Below are 15,000 nucleotides of genomic sequence, written 5' to 3'. Positions count from 1 at the left end.
CCAGAAATAGATCCAGATATGAACATCAATTAATCTTCTGAGTTTCCGTCTCAATGTGGACTATTATTGAGCATTGTGGGACAAAAAAAAAACTCACAAATTTGATAAATTACGAATGTATCTAGTATGTAAAGTCCTGGACTTATATTGAGGTTGCAATCACTACTTTTCTAAAACTAAGACCATTTTTTAACCTCTGATTTGCAAACAAAAGTTTTTTTTTCATTTTTGACAATTTAAGGATGATTAAAATCACTTATTAAAATATATAAGACATTTGACTCTTGGAAAACTGTAATGTTATATGTTCTGCTGAAATTTTCATTTAGTCTTTATCTATTTTGTTATACATAAAATATTGTATTCATAGGATCTTATATACATGATAGTCAGTATTTCTGAAATTTTTGATAAAGAAACGTTTCGTATTTAGAATTTTTTAGTACAGCAATGACGTTAAAATTTCATGGAAATTTATTGATATGTTACTGTTATATTATTTTCTGTAGCGTTGTGTAGTGTGTTGTTGTAGCGTTGTGTAGTGTGTTGTTGTAGCGTTGTGTAGTGTGTTGTTGTAGCGTTGTGTAGTGTGTTGTTGTAGCGTTGTGTAGTGTGTTGTTGTAGCGTTGTGTAGTGTGTTGTTGTAGCGTTGTGTAGTGTGTTGTTGTAGCGTTGTGTAGTGTGTTGTTGTAGCGTTGTGTAGTGTGTTGTAGCGTTGTGTAGTGTGTTGTTGTAGCGTTGTGTAGTGTGTTGTTGTAGCGTTGTGTAGTGTGTTGTTGTAGCGTTGTGTAGTGTGTTGCTTAGTATTGTGTAGTGTGTTGTTGTAGCGTTGTGTAGTGTGTTGTTGTAGTGTTGTGTAATGTGTTGTTGTAGCGTTGTGTAGTGTGTTGTTGTAGGGTTGTGTAATGTGTTGTTGTAGCGTTGTGTAGTGTGTTGTTGTAGCGTTGTGTAGTGTGTTGTAGCGTTGTGTAGTGTGTTGTTGTAGCGTTGTGTAGTGTGTTGTTGTAGCGTTGTGTAGTGTGTTGTTGTAGGGTTGTGTAGTGTGTTGTTGTAGCGTTGTGTAGTGTGTTGCTTAGTATTGTGTAGTGTGTTGTTGTAGCGTTGTGTAGTGTGTTGTTGTAGTGTTGTGTAATGTGTTGTTGTAGCGTTGTGTAGTGTGTTGCTTAGTATTGTGTAGTGTGTTGCTGTAGCGTTGTGTAGTGTGTTGTTGTAGCGTTGTATAGTGTGTTGTTGTAGCGTTGTATAGTGTGTTGTTGTAGCGTTGTGTAGTGTGTTGTTGTAGCGTTGTGTAGTGTGTTGTTGTAGCGTTGTATAGTGTGTTGTTGTAGCGTTGTGTGGTGTGTTGTTGTAGCGTTGTGTAGTGTGTTGTTGTAGCGTTGTATAGTGTGTTGTTGTAGCGTTGTGTAGTGTGTTGTTGTAGCGTTGTGTAGTGTGTTGTTGTAGCGTTGTGTAGTGTGTTGTTGTAGCGTTGTGTAGTGTGTTGTTGTAGCGTTGTGTAGTGTGTTGTTGTAGCGTTGTGTAGTGTGTTGTTGTAGCGTTGTGTAGTGTGTTGTTGTAGGGTTGTGTAGTGTGTTGTTGTAGCGTTGTGTAGTGTGTTGCTTAGTATTGTGTAGTGTGTTGTTGTAGCGTTGTGTAGTGTGTTGTTGTAGTGTTGTGTAATGTGTTGTTGTAGCGTTGTGTAGTGTGTTGCTTAGTATTGTGTAGTGTGTTGCTGTAGCGTTGTGTAGTGTGTTGTTGTAGCGTTGTATAGTGTGTTGTTGTAGCGTTGTATAGTGTGTTGTTGTAGCGTTGTGTAGTGTGTTGTTGTAGCGTTGTGTAGTGTGTTGTTGTAGCGTTGTATAGTGTGTTGTTGTAGCGTTGTGTGGTGTGTTGTTGTAGCGTTGTGTAGTGTGTTGTTGTAGCGTTGTGTAGTGTGTTGTTGTAGCGTTGTGTAGTGTGTTGTTGTAGCGTTGAGTAGTGTGTTGTTGTAGCGTTGTATAGTGTGTTGTTGTAGCGTTGTATAGTGTGTTGTTGTAGCGTTGTATATTGTGTTGTTGTAGCGTTGTGTAGTGTGTTGTTGTAGCGTTATATAGTGTGTTGTTGTAGCGTTGTATAGTGTGTTGTAGGGTTGTGTAGTGTGTTGTTGTAGCGTTGTATAGTGTTGTTGTAGCGTTGTGTAGTGTGTTGTAGCGTTGTGTAGTGTGTTGTTGTAGCGTTGTGTAGTGTGTTGTAGCATTGTGTAGTGTGTTGTTGTAGCGTTGTGTAGTGTGTTGTTGTAGCGTTGTGTAGTGTGTTGTAGCATTGTGTAGTGTGTTGTTGTAGCATTGTGTAGTGTGTTGTTGTAGTATTGTGTAGTGTCACTTTAGTGTTGTGTAGTGTGTTGTCGCGTTGGGTAGTGTGTTACTGTAGTGTTGTGTAGTGTGTCATTGTAGTGTTGTGTAGTGTGTTATTGTAGTTTTGTGTAGTGTGTTGCTGTAGTATTGTGTAGTGTCACTTTAGTGTTGTGTAGTGTGTTGTCGCGTTGGGTAGTGTGTTACTGTAGTGTTGTGTAGTGTGTCATTGTAGTGTTGTGTAGTGTGTTATTGTAGTATTGTGTAGTGTGTTGCTGTAGTATTGTGTAGTGTGTTGCTGTAGTGTTGTGTAGTGTGCTACTGTAGTATTGTGTAGTGTGTTGCTGTAGTGTTGTGTAGTGTGTCATTGTAGTATTGTGTAGTGTGTTGCTGTAGTATTGTGTAGTGTGTTGCTGTAGTATTGTGTTGTGTGTTGCTGTAGTATTGTGCAGTGTGTTGCTGTAGGGTTGTTTAGCGTGTTACTGTAGTTTTGTGTAGTGTGTTGTTATAGTGTTGTGTAGCATGTTATTGTTGTTGTAGTGTTGTGTAGTGTGTTATTTTAGTGTGTTGCTGTAGTGTGTTACTGTAGTGTTGTGTACTGTGTTGCTGTAGTGTTGTGTAACATGTTACTGTAGTGTTGTGTAGCGTGTTACTGTAGTGTTGTGTCGTCTGTTGCTGTAGTGTTGTGTAGCGTATTACTGTAGTGTTGTGTAGTGTGTTGCTGTAGTGCGTTGCTGTAGTGTTGTAGAGTGTGTTGTTGTAGTGTTGTGTAGTGTGTTACTGTAGTGTTGTGTAGTGTGTCACTGTAGTGTGTTGCTGTAGTGTCGTGTAGGGTGTTACTGTAGTTTTGGTATTAGTCTTGTGTAGCGTGATACTGTCGTGTTATGTAGTCTGTTGCTGTTAGTGTTGCGTAGCGTGTTGCTGTTAGTGTTGAGTTGTGTATCGTTATTTGTGTTGTGTAGTTTGTTGTTATTAATATTGAACTGTGTATTACTGCAGTGGTTTGGAGTGTGTTACTGTACTGCTGTGTAGTGTGTTACTGTACTGCTGTGTAGTGTGTTACTGTACTGCTGTGTAGTGTGTTACTGTACTGCTGTGTAGTGTGTTACTGTACTGCTGTGTAGTGTGTTACTGTACTGCTGTGTAGTGTGTTACTGTACTGCTGTGTAGTGTGTTACTGTACTGCTGTGTAGTGTGTTACTGTACTGCTGTGTAGTGTGTTACTGTACTGCTGTGTAGTGTGTTACTGTACTGCTGTGTAGTGTGTTGGTATTAGTGTTAAGTAGTATTGCGTAGTGTGTTGGCATTAGTGTTGTGTATTGTGTTGCTATTGGTGTTTAGCAGTATGTTACTGTAGTGTTGTGGTAGTATGTTGCTGCAGTGTGTTGCTGTAGTGTTGTGTAGTGTGTTACTGTAGTGCTGTGTAGTGTATTGCTGTAGTGTTTTGTAGTATTTTACTGCAGTTTTGTGTAGTGTGTTACTGTAGTGTTGTGTAGTGTGTTACTGTAGTGTTGTGGTAGTGTATTGCTGTAGTATTGTGTACTCTGTTATTGTAGTGTTGTTTAGTGTGTTACTGTAGTGTTGTGTAGTGTGGTACTGTAGTGGTGTGTAGTGTGTTCCTGTAGTGTTGTGTAGAGTGTTGCTGTTGTGTTGTGTAGTGTGTTAGTGTAGAGTCTTGTGTAGTGTGTTGTTTTAGTGTTGTGGTACTGTATTGTTGTAGTGTTGTGTAGTATGTTACTGTAGTGTTATGTAGTGTGTTACTGTAGTGTTGTGTAGTGTGTTACTGTATTGTTGTGTAGTGTGTTACTGTATCATGTAGTGTTGTGTAGTGCGCCACTGCAACCCTGTGTAGCGTGCAGAGACGCACTACAAAACACTACTTTAGCGTGTAGCTCTGTGAACTCTACTTCTGTAGCGCTTAAAGCAGGCAAGGTATCAACTTCAGCCATTTTTAGTGTGACTTTAGCTGCCTGGGAAAATTGTTGCTTGCCAAAGTGGGCCTGGATATTAACCCACCACACACCTCTGTTATTAGAGTTTACACGGCAGGACTATGCCACCGTGTGCTCAAATTATGTACGCAAATTTCCAACCCTGGGAGACGTTTACTGAGGCGCCGTGGGGACAGTTATATGAGTAATATGTTAGGGTGGGGAGAGTGTGGTCACCTCTTGTGGTGCACTAACGTTAAGTGAGCGTTTAAGGGCGCAGGGAGGAACACACACACAAGCGCATACACACACACACACACACACACACACACACACACACACACACACACACACACACACACACAAGGTGGACAAAGACAGGATGTTAAAGGGAGGGGACACAGAAACAAGAGGCCACAATTGGAAGTTGAAGACACAAATGAGTCAGAGAGATATTAGGAAGTATTTCTTCAGTCATAGAGTTGTAAGGCAGTGGAATAGCCTAGAAAATGACGTAGTGGAGGCAGGAACCATACACAGTTTTAAGACGAGGTTTGATAAAGCTCATGGAGCGGGGAGAGAGAGGGCCCAGTAGCAACCGGTGAATAGGCGGGGCCAGGAGCTAAGACTCGACCCCTGCAACCACAAATAGGTGAAATAGGTGAGTACACACACACACACACAAACACACAAACACACAAACACATAAACACGCACACACATACACAGAGCAGGCGCAGTGGGGAAATTAGAGGAACAGAGAAGTTTTCGGATACTGTGTGGCGTAATGGAGAGACAGACAGACAGACAGACAGACGGACAGACAGACAGACAGAGACGGATGGGTCATGAAGAGTGTTAGAAGCTGACTGCTCTGCTAGGGAGCTAACTAGCTACTAGATTCCTCTTCCATAGAGCCAGTCACCTAGACTAGATCCCCCTTACATAGAGTTAGAGATTAGATTCATCACTGAGATAGCTAGATGCTAGACAGATCTCCCAGAGAGAGAGAGGGAGAGACACACAGGGTCGAACTGCAGAGGTAAATAAAGAAACGTCACATGGTACTATGCAATTTTCCAGGAGGTGGGCAGCCGTACTAAGTAAACATTGAAAAGCGAATGGCGTAGGTCGAGGGATGCGATACCCTTTGACAGCATGCAGTTCCCCCCACCTTGGTTACAGCTTTGGACTGAAGCAATGAAAATAGAAATATTTCCTCGGAGTGTATCCTTGTAATATCACCTTACAAAACTTTCAGCTCTTTGAACAGAAACCAAGGGACAATTCAGAGTGACAGGAGTGGAGAGGTAATTTTGAGGTGTTCTTGCCACTGCCTTGATAGAAGGTGTTCAGCCCCTTAACCTTAATGAATGAGGAAGAAGCCCTATATACTGGAATCAGTGGAGAGGTACAGCAATTGAAGGCATCGTCAGAAGTGGGCGGGACCCACTAGTGGAAAAACGTCATGCACCATGATCAAGGGCAGAGATTAACTGATATCCTCTGTACCAAGATTCCATGGTGTTGCTGTGTCATCAGACACAGCTGTGTTCTGTCAGACACAGCAGTGTTCTGTCTTGTAGTGTAATTACAAAGCGTTTGGAAAGCGACGTCGTTATTACGGCACTAGACGGCACAAAGAAACCTTGTTGCTGGACCAAGCAGACGTGACCAGACTTGCTAATTGAATGTTAATATTATTTCTATATTTAGTTGCTGATAATGATGATGAAGGCAGAGTTGATGATGGTGTATATGATAGTGTGGATAATGATGGTGCTTAAGATTGTGTTTATGATGATATGGTTGTTGATGTTGTTGATGTGGATGATTATAGTGTGGAAGATGATGCACTTGGTGACGATAAGATGCATGATGATGCTGCTGGTAGGATGATGATGTTCTTGTGAATGATGATTTTTTTCCTTTTTTGATGATACAGAGCCGAGTTCTCTACGGAATATATATGCGAAAATGTGTGACTTGAGAGTGTGTGTGTGTGTGTGTGTGTGTGTGTGTGTGTGTGTGTGTGTGTGTGTGTGTGTGTGTGTGTGTGTGTGTGTGAATACTTATTCTGATCCTGAGTTTTCCATGAAGTACCTTTCTCTCTCTCTCTCTCTCTCTCTCTCTCTCTCGCTTTATATATGTATATATATATATATATATATATATATATATATATATATATATATATATATATATATATATATATATATATATATATATATATATTTATATATATATATATACACACACACACACATCCTCAGAAATGAAGTTCATCTTCATAATGTCCAATCTACCGCTATACAATTTTCTTTTAAATTCTCAGTATCCTTGCCACAATATTTCTTCTCTGATTTGAGTCCACAATCAATCCATTGGTGAAGACATATTTTCCATTATCCCATCTCCATTGTGTCTTGTTTGGTGTAAATTTATGGCCTCGTGTCCTTCTCACCGGTGGCACGGAAAAAATTATGTCTCCTCTGTATCACACCTGTGAATTTGAATGCCAAATGATTTGAGCGATATGTTGCCCCAGTAATTGCAAGTTCTGCGAATTGTCTTCATACTTACGTACTAATCTGTAACTAGTTTAGGTGTGTCTCATCGACATCCCGGAAGGTATTCCCATTATATTTTTGTTTTTTGTTTTCCATTACGCATGGTTTTTAATTTTGAGATCCGTGTTCCCTCGTATCTTTAAACTTCTACTGTTTTAGTTCTCTGTTTTGAAAAGATCACCTGAGATCCCTTTCCCCGTCTTCACCTGTTATCCTGTGCTCTGTGTCCACTACGATCACAGCTTTCAGTCGTTAGGTACATTTTCTACTGTCTTCTTTTATCAGTACTTAGCAATGCCAGGTGAGGACAACATAATCACGCTGGAGTGACGACTCCTTGTTAGGTACCATGTTTCCTGAGGTACGTTTAATCTACGCCTTTCCTAAATACACGTTTCTACCTCCAGTACCTGTCCTAGCGCACGTTTCTCCGATACGTATTGTAAAAATAAGTTCTTCAACACGTATTAGTAAAAAACGTTTCTCTAACATCTTTTATAAAACGGTTCACAAACACGTATCCTGACAAACGCTTCTCCAACGCGCATCCACACACAGGCTTCTCCAACACGTATCCCAACAGATTTCTCCAGCACCTTCCCTCAAGAAAGTTTTCCCAAGATGTATCCTGACAATTTCCAGAAACTCTCACATCTTCCTCTAGCACATATTCTAACACACTTTATCCTACAACATATCCTAATATCTCTCCAACACGTATCTAAACACACGTCTCTCCCAACCCACATCTTCACCGACCTATTATTTTCATTTTCTCCCTGAATTTATATCTGGCATGTCGTGAGAACACAGTGCGTATTTTGTGTTTTAAATCATTATCCTGGACGGAACTAATATTCCCCGAGGTTGTAAATAATGTTTGGACCGCCAAAGGGTCAAAGATTATCGATATACTAGATAATCAATGTTGTAGTAATAGACTGGATAATCAATACTGTATTAATAGAATTCCAATAATTGTTGTGCTTGCTTCTTGTTGTCACAACAATGATATACACATTTTCACTCACAGCAACGCAAATGTAGGTTTAATTTTCTTACAAATTTACGGTTGATGCAAATTTTCTTGCCTCTTTGAAATATCTCTTAGAGTGGCCATGCATAGTGTAGCAGAGCATTTTTATATAATGCAAGACACCAACGTGGGTTATTTACATGTTCAAGGAAGCTTGAAGTGCTTTTATCCTCATTAATGTTTTCGTAAATTTTGATGTATTATATGGCAGGAGTATGTGAGGCTTCAGTATTCCGGTACTTGTAGCACTGCATATACATCTCTACCTACATGAATAAAGAGAAGGCTGGACGGGGACTGAAACCGTTGTTCATATGAGTAGCAGGACAATGTTTAAGTCCCCGTACATTCTTTTGTTTCTTCTTTGATAGTCATTCATTAAGACTTATCTTGAGATTGTATACATACACACATATGTAAATATACACACACACACACACACACACACACACACACACACACACACACATATATCTTTCTTTCAACACACCGGCCGTATCCCACCGAGGCGGGGTGGCCCAAAAGGAAAAACGAAAGTTTCTCCTTTTACATTTAGTAATATATACAGGAGAAGAGGTTACTAGCCCCTTGCTCCCGGCATTTTAGTTGCCTCTTACAACACGCATGGCTTACGGAGGAAGAATTCTGTTCCACTTCCCCATGGAGATAAGAGGAAATAAACAAGAATAAGAACTAGAAAGAAAATAGAAGAAAACCCAGAGGGGTGTGTATATATGTGCTTGTACATGTATGTGTAGTGTGACCTAAGTGTAAGTAGAAGTAGCAAGACGTACCTGAAATCTTGCATGTTCATGAGACAGAAAAAAGGACACCAGCAATCCTACCATCATGTAAAACAATTACAGGCTTTCGTTTTACACTCACTTGGCAGGACGGTAGTACCTCCCTGGGCGGTTGCTGTCTACCAACCTACTACCTATAACACACACATATATATATATATATATATATATACATATATATATATATATACATGCATACCTATGTACAGACATATAAGCCTTAATTTCATCACATGAGAGAAGAAAGTAGTTGGCATAAAGAACTTTCGTGTAACACATCATCAGATATACTAGCAGAAGTAGTGATTACAGAGATTAACAAACATAATACACACTAGATCAGTGACCATCTCTGCTCACATCAGCGTAACCAACATACCTACCCTCTGGAAGATACCTTTTGCATATTTTATCTTTAATTTTTTAGTTGCAGGTGAAGACTGAACCCGTTACCCTCCGACCCAGAGCCTCAGCCATGACAACCCGACCATACCATATACCACCTGTCAGGTACCACCTGCTAGGTATCACCTACAAGGTGGCTCAGTTTGTGATAATTGCATCTTCTATAATTTGACCGTGTGTCAAGTTCATGCTCTAACGAAAAGTACCTAAAATCAAACCTGAATTATATATTTTTTTTCGCTGCATATGACAGTTAGTAATAGTTTGTGCTAACAATATTATGCGAGTCTCATCAAGGTATTACCCGACGCAGACGCTGCAAATGTAATGTGACAATCATTGAAACTAGTAATTTCAATGATCCTGGAAAGTAATTCTCTGGGGAAACGTGTGCCAACTATCATCAAGTATTTACCATTTCTCCAGGGGATATAATGTGTTCGGAACAACTAGTTGGAGTATTTTAGTTACAAGACAATATGGATCAAGGGGCTCTCTGGGCTGGTCACTGAGCTCTATTGAGGAAACTTTTATTAATATCGTTGACTTCACTGGGTCGTATATGCCATTCATTAAAACTAGCAAAGTTCAGACTATGCAGACACTATTTATTAGCAAACAGTTTGCCGGAAATAAACTTGGATTCAATGTAAAAGGTTGAACGTGGTGAAGAGCAGCTAACTTCAGAGCGCAGAGCTGTAGGTTCAGACCTGTGCTAGGTGCAAAGATAGGAACCATTAAAAGGAAGTCATCAGAGTGATGCACACTCACAGCTGAGAGGTCGGAGATCTTCGAGAAACTTTCATTTTGAGAATAACTGTAACAATCTCTTCCGTGTTGGAGTTATTGCACCTGGATTGTTTGTGGGCCAGCACTGCAACTGGTCTTGGTCTCAGAGCTGTGACAGCAACCCACACACTGGTGTCACTACTGGAGCTGGGATCACCTACCTCCTGCTGAATTATCTAAATGTTCTGGTATGGTAGAATTTACTTTACTAGTTCAGATGCTGTGGAAAAGAGAAGTCGCAAGGTAATTCGAGAAGCCGTATGCATGATTAGTCCATCAAATATGACTGGAAGTGTGTTTTCTACTCTCTGAGATATCCAGAAAAAGGCCTCTAACCCTTTTGAATGCACTTTGAGGATGTCGTAACTCGGTTTGGGGCTGGTGACATTCAGTAGGCAGGTAGAAGGCATTATGAACATCAGTATTTCCTATAAAATCTTCCTTTTTGTAAGGCTAAAGATCTTTTTCCCCTACTCTGTTGTTGATGGGAGAAGACCCTAATGAAGCGAAGAGGAGAACACTGTCGGCGGGACTAATGACTTGCTCCCCTGACAAGCCAGCTGTGACTTGATCAATGGTGTCTTGGTCGGAGCTCACTAGTTCACATCTGGAGGGGTTTAGGGAGAGGCCTATATTCTCTCTATGCTCGCTGTTTCTCCTGATGTCATCCAGCAGAAATTCTGTGGCACCAGAGTTAATCATTTCTTTTGATTCAGTTGGAAGATATTGGTAATGCTTTTTTGGGGGTAGGGGGAAGGGGTGTTCAGAAAACAAGGCGGTAGAGGGATTTGTGAATAATGTTAATGCTGAATGAAAGACACAGATCATTATTAGGACAAAATTTCCTTCAGTGTTGTTAAGTCATGACATGGTATAGCGCTAGACAGAGCGAAACGTTGTCTCAATAAAAGTTTTGTTCTTCAATATGTGTCTTTTCTTTACTGTCGTCGACAATACTTTATACGGATACATTGATAAATATCATCCTTCTGTCCTCCTTTTATAAGGCACAAAAAAAGGCGTGTCGAGGAAAAAAATAATAGACACAGAACTCTGGTTAGGCACGAATGTAAACTGGTACTGGTGATCCAGCAGGTAAGACCAAGTCTGCTTCATCCACCTCTGATTCATTGACTCTTCTGCTCCGCAGTTTCCTATTAGGGCCCACTAGAACAAAGAAGGAAGCACATTTACCATCATTTGCCTCTTAGCTATTTTTTCACAGTGGTACAGACGTCAGTCAATAATGATGGACCCAGTCAACAAGATTTGAGAATTTTCATGTATTTATAAAAATATAAACACTTTTAAACACAACTCCAAACAGAAGGACTTATGCACACACACAAAAATATATAAATAAATAAATAAATAAATAACATATATACAAACACACACACACACGTTTACACACACACACACACACACACACACACACACACACACACACACACACACACACACACACACACACACACTCACACACAAACACACACACACACACACAAACACACACACACACACACACACAGATCGACTGGGAAAACTTGGAGCCACATGGGGGTCCCGAAACATGGAGAGCCAAGATGATGGATGTGGTACTTGAAAACCTCATGCATCAACATGTCAGGGACACAACCAGAGAGAGAGGGGAGGATGAGCCAGCAAGACTGGATCTTGTGTTCACCCTGAGCAGTTCAGACATCGAGGACATCACTTACGAAAGGCCCCTTGGAGCTAGCGATCATGTGGTTCTGAGTTTTGACTATATAGTAGAGTTACAAGTGGAGAAGGTAACAGGAACTGAAGGGGACAGGCCAAACTATAAAAGGGGGGACTACACAGGTATGAGAAACTTCCTGCAGGAGGTTCAGTGGGACAGAGAAATGGTAGGAAAATCAGTAAACGAGATGATGGAATATGTGGCAACAAAGTGCAAGGAGGCAGAGGAAAGTTTTGTTCCCAAGGGAAACAGAAATAATAGGAAGACCAAAACGAGTCCTTGGTTTACCCGAAGGTGTAGGGAGGCAAAAACTAAGTGCAACAGAGAATGGAAAAGGTACAGGAGGCATAGGACCCAGGAAAACAAGGAGATTAGTAGAAGAGCCAGAAACGAGTATGCGCAGATAAGGAGGGAGGCCCAGCGACAGTATGAAAACGACATAGCATCGAAAGTCAAATCTGACCCGAAACTGCTGTATAGCCACATTAGGAGGAAGACAACAGTCAAGGACCAGGTGATAAGGCTGAGGAAAGAAGGTGGAGAACTCACAAGAAACGATCAAGAGGTATGTGAGGAGCTCAACACGAGATTTAAGGAAGTATTTACAGTAGAGACAGGAAGGACTCTGGGGGGACAGACCAGATGGGGACACCAACAAGGAATACACCAACAAGTGTTGGACGACATACATACAGATGAGGAGGAGGTGAAGAAACTGCTAAGGGACATCGATACCTCAAAGGCAATGGGACCGGACAACATCTCTCCATGGGTCCTTAGAGAGGGAGCAAATATGTTGTGCGTACCACTTACCACAATCTTCAACACATCCCTGGAAACTGGGCAACTACCTGAGGTATGGAAGACGGCAAATGTAGTTCCCATTTTCAAAAAAGGAGACAGAAAAGAGGCACTAAACTATAGACCTGTGTCATTGACGTGTATAGTATGCAAAATTATGGAGAAGATTATCAGGAGGAGAGTGGTGGAGCACCTGGAACGGAACAGGAGTATAAATGCCAACCAGCACGGATTCACGGAAGGCAAATCCTGTGTCACAAACCTTCTGGAGTTTTACGATAAAATAACAGAAGTAAGACAAGAGAGAGAGGGGTGGGTTGATTGCATCTTCTTGGACTGCAAGAAGGCCTTTGACACAGTTCCTCACAAGAGATTAGTGCAGAAGCTAGAGCATCAGGCGCATATAACAGGAAGAGCACTGCAATGGATCAGAGAATACCTGACAGGGAGGCAACAACGAGTCATGGTACGTAATGATGTATCACAGTGGGCACCTGTGACGAGCGGGGTCCCACAGGGGTCGGTCCTAGGACCAGTGCTATTTTTGGTATATGTGAACGACATGACGGAAGGGTTAGACTCAGAAGTGTCCCTGTTTGCAGATGATGTGAAGTTAATGAGGAGAATTAAATCTGATGAGGACCAGGCAGGACTTCAAAGAGACCTGGACAGACTGGACACCTGGTCCAGCAAATGGCTTCTCGAATTTAATCCTGCCAAATGCAAAGTCATGAAGATAGGGGAAGGGCACAGAAGACCACAGACAGAGTATAGGCTAGGTGGCCAAAGACTGCAAACCTCACTCAAGGAGAAAGATCTTGGGGTGAGTATAACACCGAGCATGTCTCCGGAAGCACACATCAATCAGATAACTGCTGCAGCATATGGGCGCCTGGCAAACCTGAGAACAGCATTCCGACACCTTAGTAAGGAATCATTCAAGACACTGTACACCGTGTATGTCAGGCCCATACTGGAGTATGCAGCACCTGTTTGGAACCCGCACTTGATAAAGCACGTCAAGAAACTAGAGAAAGTACAAAGGTTTGCAACAAGGTTAGTTCCAGAGCTAAGGGGAATGTCCTATGAAGAAAGATTAAGGGAAATCGGCCTGACGACACTGGAGGACAGGAGGGTCAGGGGAGACATGATAACGACATATAAAATACTGCGTGGAATAGACAAGGTGGACAAGGACAGGATGTTCCAGGGAGGGGACACAGAAACAAGAGGCCACAATTGGAAGTTGAAGACACAAATGAGTCAGAGAGATAGTAGGAAGTATTTCTTCAGTCATAGAGTTGTAAGGCAGTGGAATAGCCTAGAAAGTGACGTAGTGGAGGCAGGAACCATACACAGTTTTAAGACGAGGTTTGATAAAGCTCATGGAGCGGGGAGAGAGAGGGTCTAGTAGCAACCGGTGAAGAGGCGGGGCCAGGAGCTAGGACTCGACCCCTGCAACCACAAATAGGTGAGTACAAATAGGTGAGTACACACACACACACACACTCACACACACACACAAACACACACACACACACACACACACACACACACAAAAAAAAAAAAAAAAAAAAAAAAAAAAAAAAAAAAAAAAAAAAAGCGAAAGGAGCTAGGAAAAGAGACAAGGATGGAACCAGCAGAGGTCAGTCAAAGCAGAACAGAACAGCAAGGGAAAGCACACACACAACTATTCTCAGAACCATACAACCTATCACACCATCCCAACACACACTACAATCCATACCCACAGCCTCCACCCAACACCGAGCTACAGAATCCCACAGTATGCCACCAGGACTCCCACCCTCACAGGCCCCCCAAACCACAGTGTTGGAAAGGAAACTGAAGGTATGGTACACAAACGCTGATGGTATAACAAATAAGTGGGAGTGGCATGAAAGAGTCAAAGAGGCATCACCGGACATCATAGCTCTCACAGAAACCAAGCTTACAGGTATGATAACAGATGCCATCTTTCCAATGGGATACCAAATCCTGAGGAAAGACAGAGGGAACAGGGGGGGTGGAGGAGTGGCATTGCTGATCAAAAATCGCTGGAATTTTGATGAGCTGGAGAGAGGAGACAGTGGAGAAGAAAGTGATTACATAGCAGGAACGCTTCACTCTGGAGGTCCCAAGGTGGTAATAGCAGTGATGTATAACCCACCACAGAACAGCAGGAGGCCAAGGAAAAGTACGACGAGAGCAATAGAGCGATGGTTGACACACTGGCTAGAGTGGCCAGAAGAGCTCATGCATGCAGGGCAAAGCTCCTGATCATGGGTGAGTTTAACCACAAGGAGATCGATTGGGAGAACTTGGACCCGCATCGGGGCCAAGATACATGGAGGGCTGAGATGATGGAGGTGGTACTGGAAAACTTCATGTACCAACACGTAAGGGACACTACAAGAGAGAGAGGAGAGGATGAACCAGCAAGGCTAGACTTAGTATTCACCTTGAGTAGTGCAGATATCGAGGACATCACATATGAAAGACCCCTTGGGGCCAGTGACCATGTGGTTTTAAGCTTCGAATACACAGTAGAGCTACAAGTGGAGGGAGAAGCAGGAAGGCCAGGACGAATGAAGCCAAACTACAAGAAAGGGGACTACACAGGAATGAGGAAC

General features: G+C 41.9%; 1 protein-coding gene across 1 annotated transcript in view; it reads left to right on the top strand.

Annotated features, from left to right (window-relative positions):
• Positions 1–15,000, top strand: part of LOC128689850 (carbonic anhydrase-related protein 10-like) — a 284,325-nt gene that overhangs the window by 1,260 nt on the left and 268,065 nt on the right. The window lies entirely within an intron of this gene.

The sequence above is a fragment of the Cherax quadricarinatus genome, chromosome 22, assembly GCF_038502225.1.
Source record: "Cherax quadricarinatus isolate ZL_2023a chromosome 22, ASM3850222v1, whole genome shotgun sequence".
In the NCBI taxonomy this organism is placed as follows: Eukaryota; Metazoa; Arthropoda; class Malacostraca; order Decapoda; family Parastacidae; genus Cherax; species Cherax quadricarinatus.
This window is presented reverse-complemented; position numbering and strand designations above follow the sequence as displayed.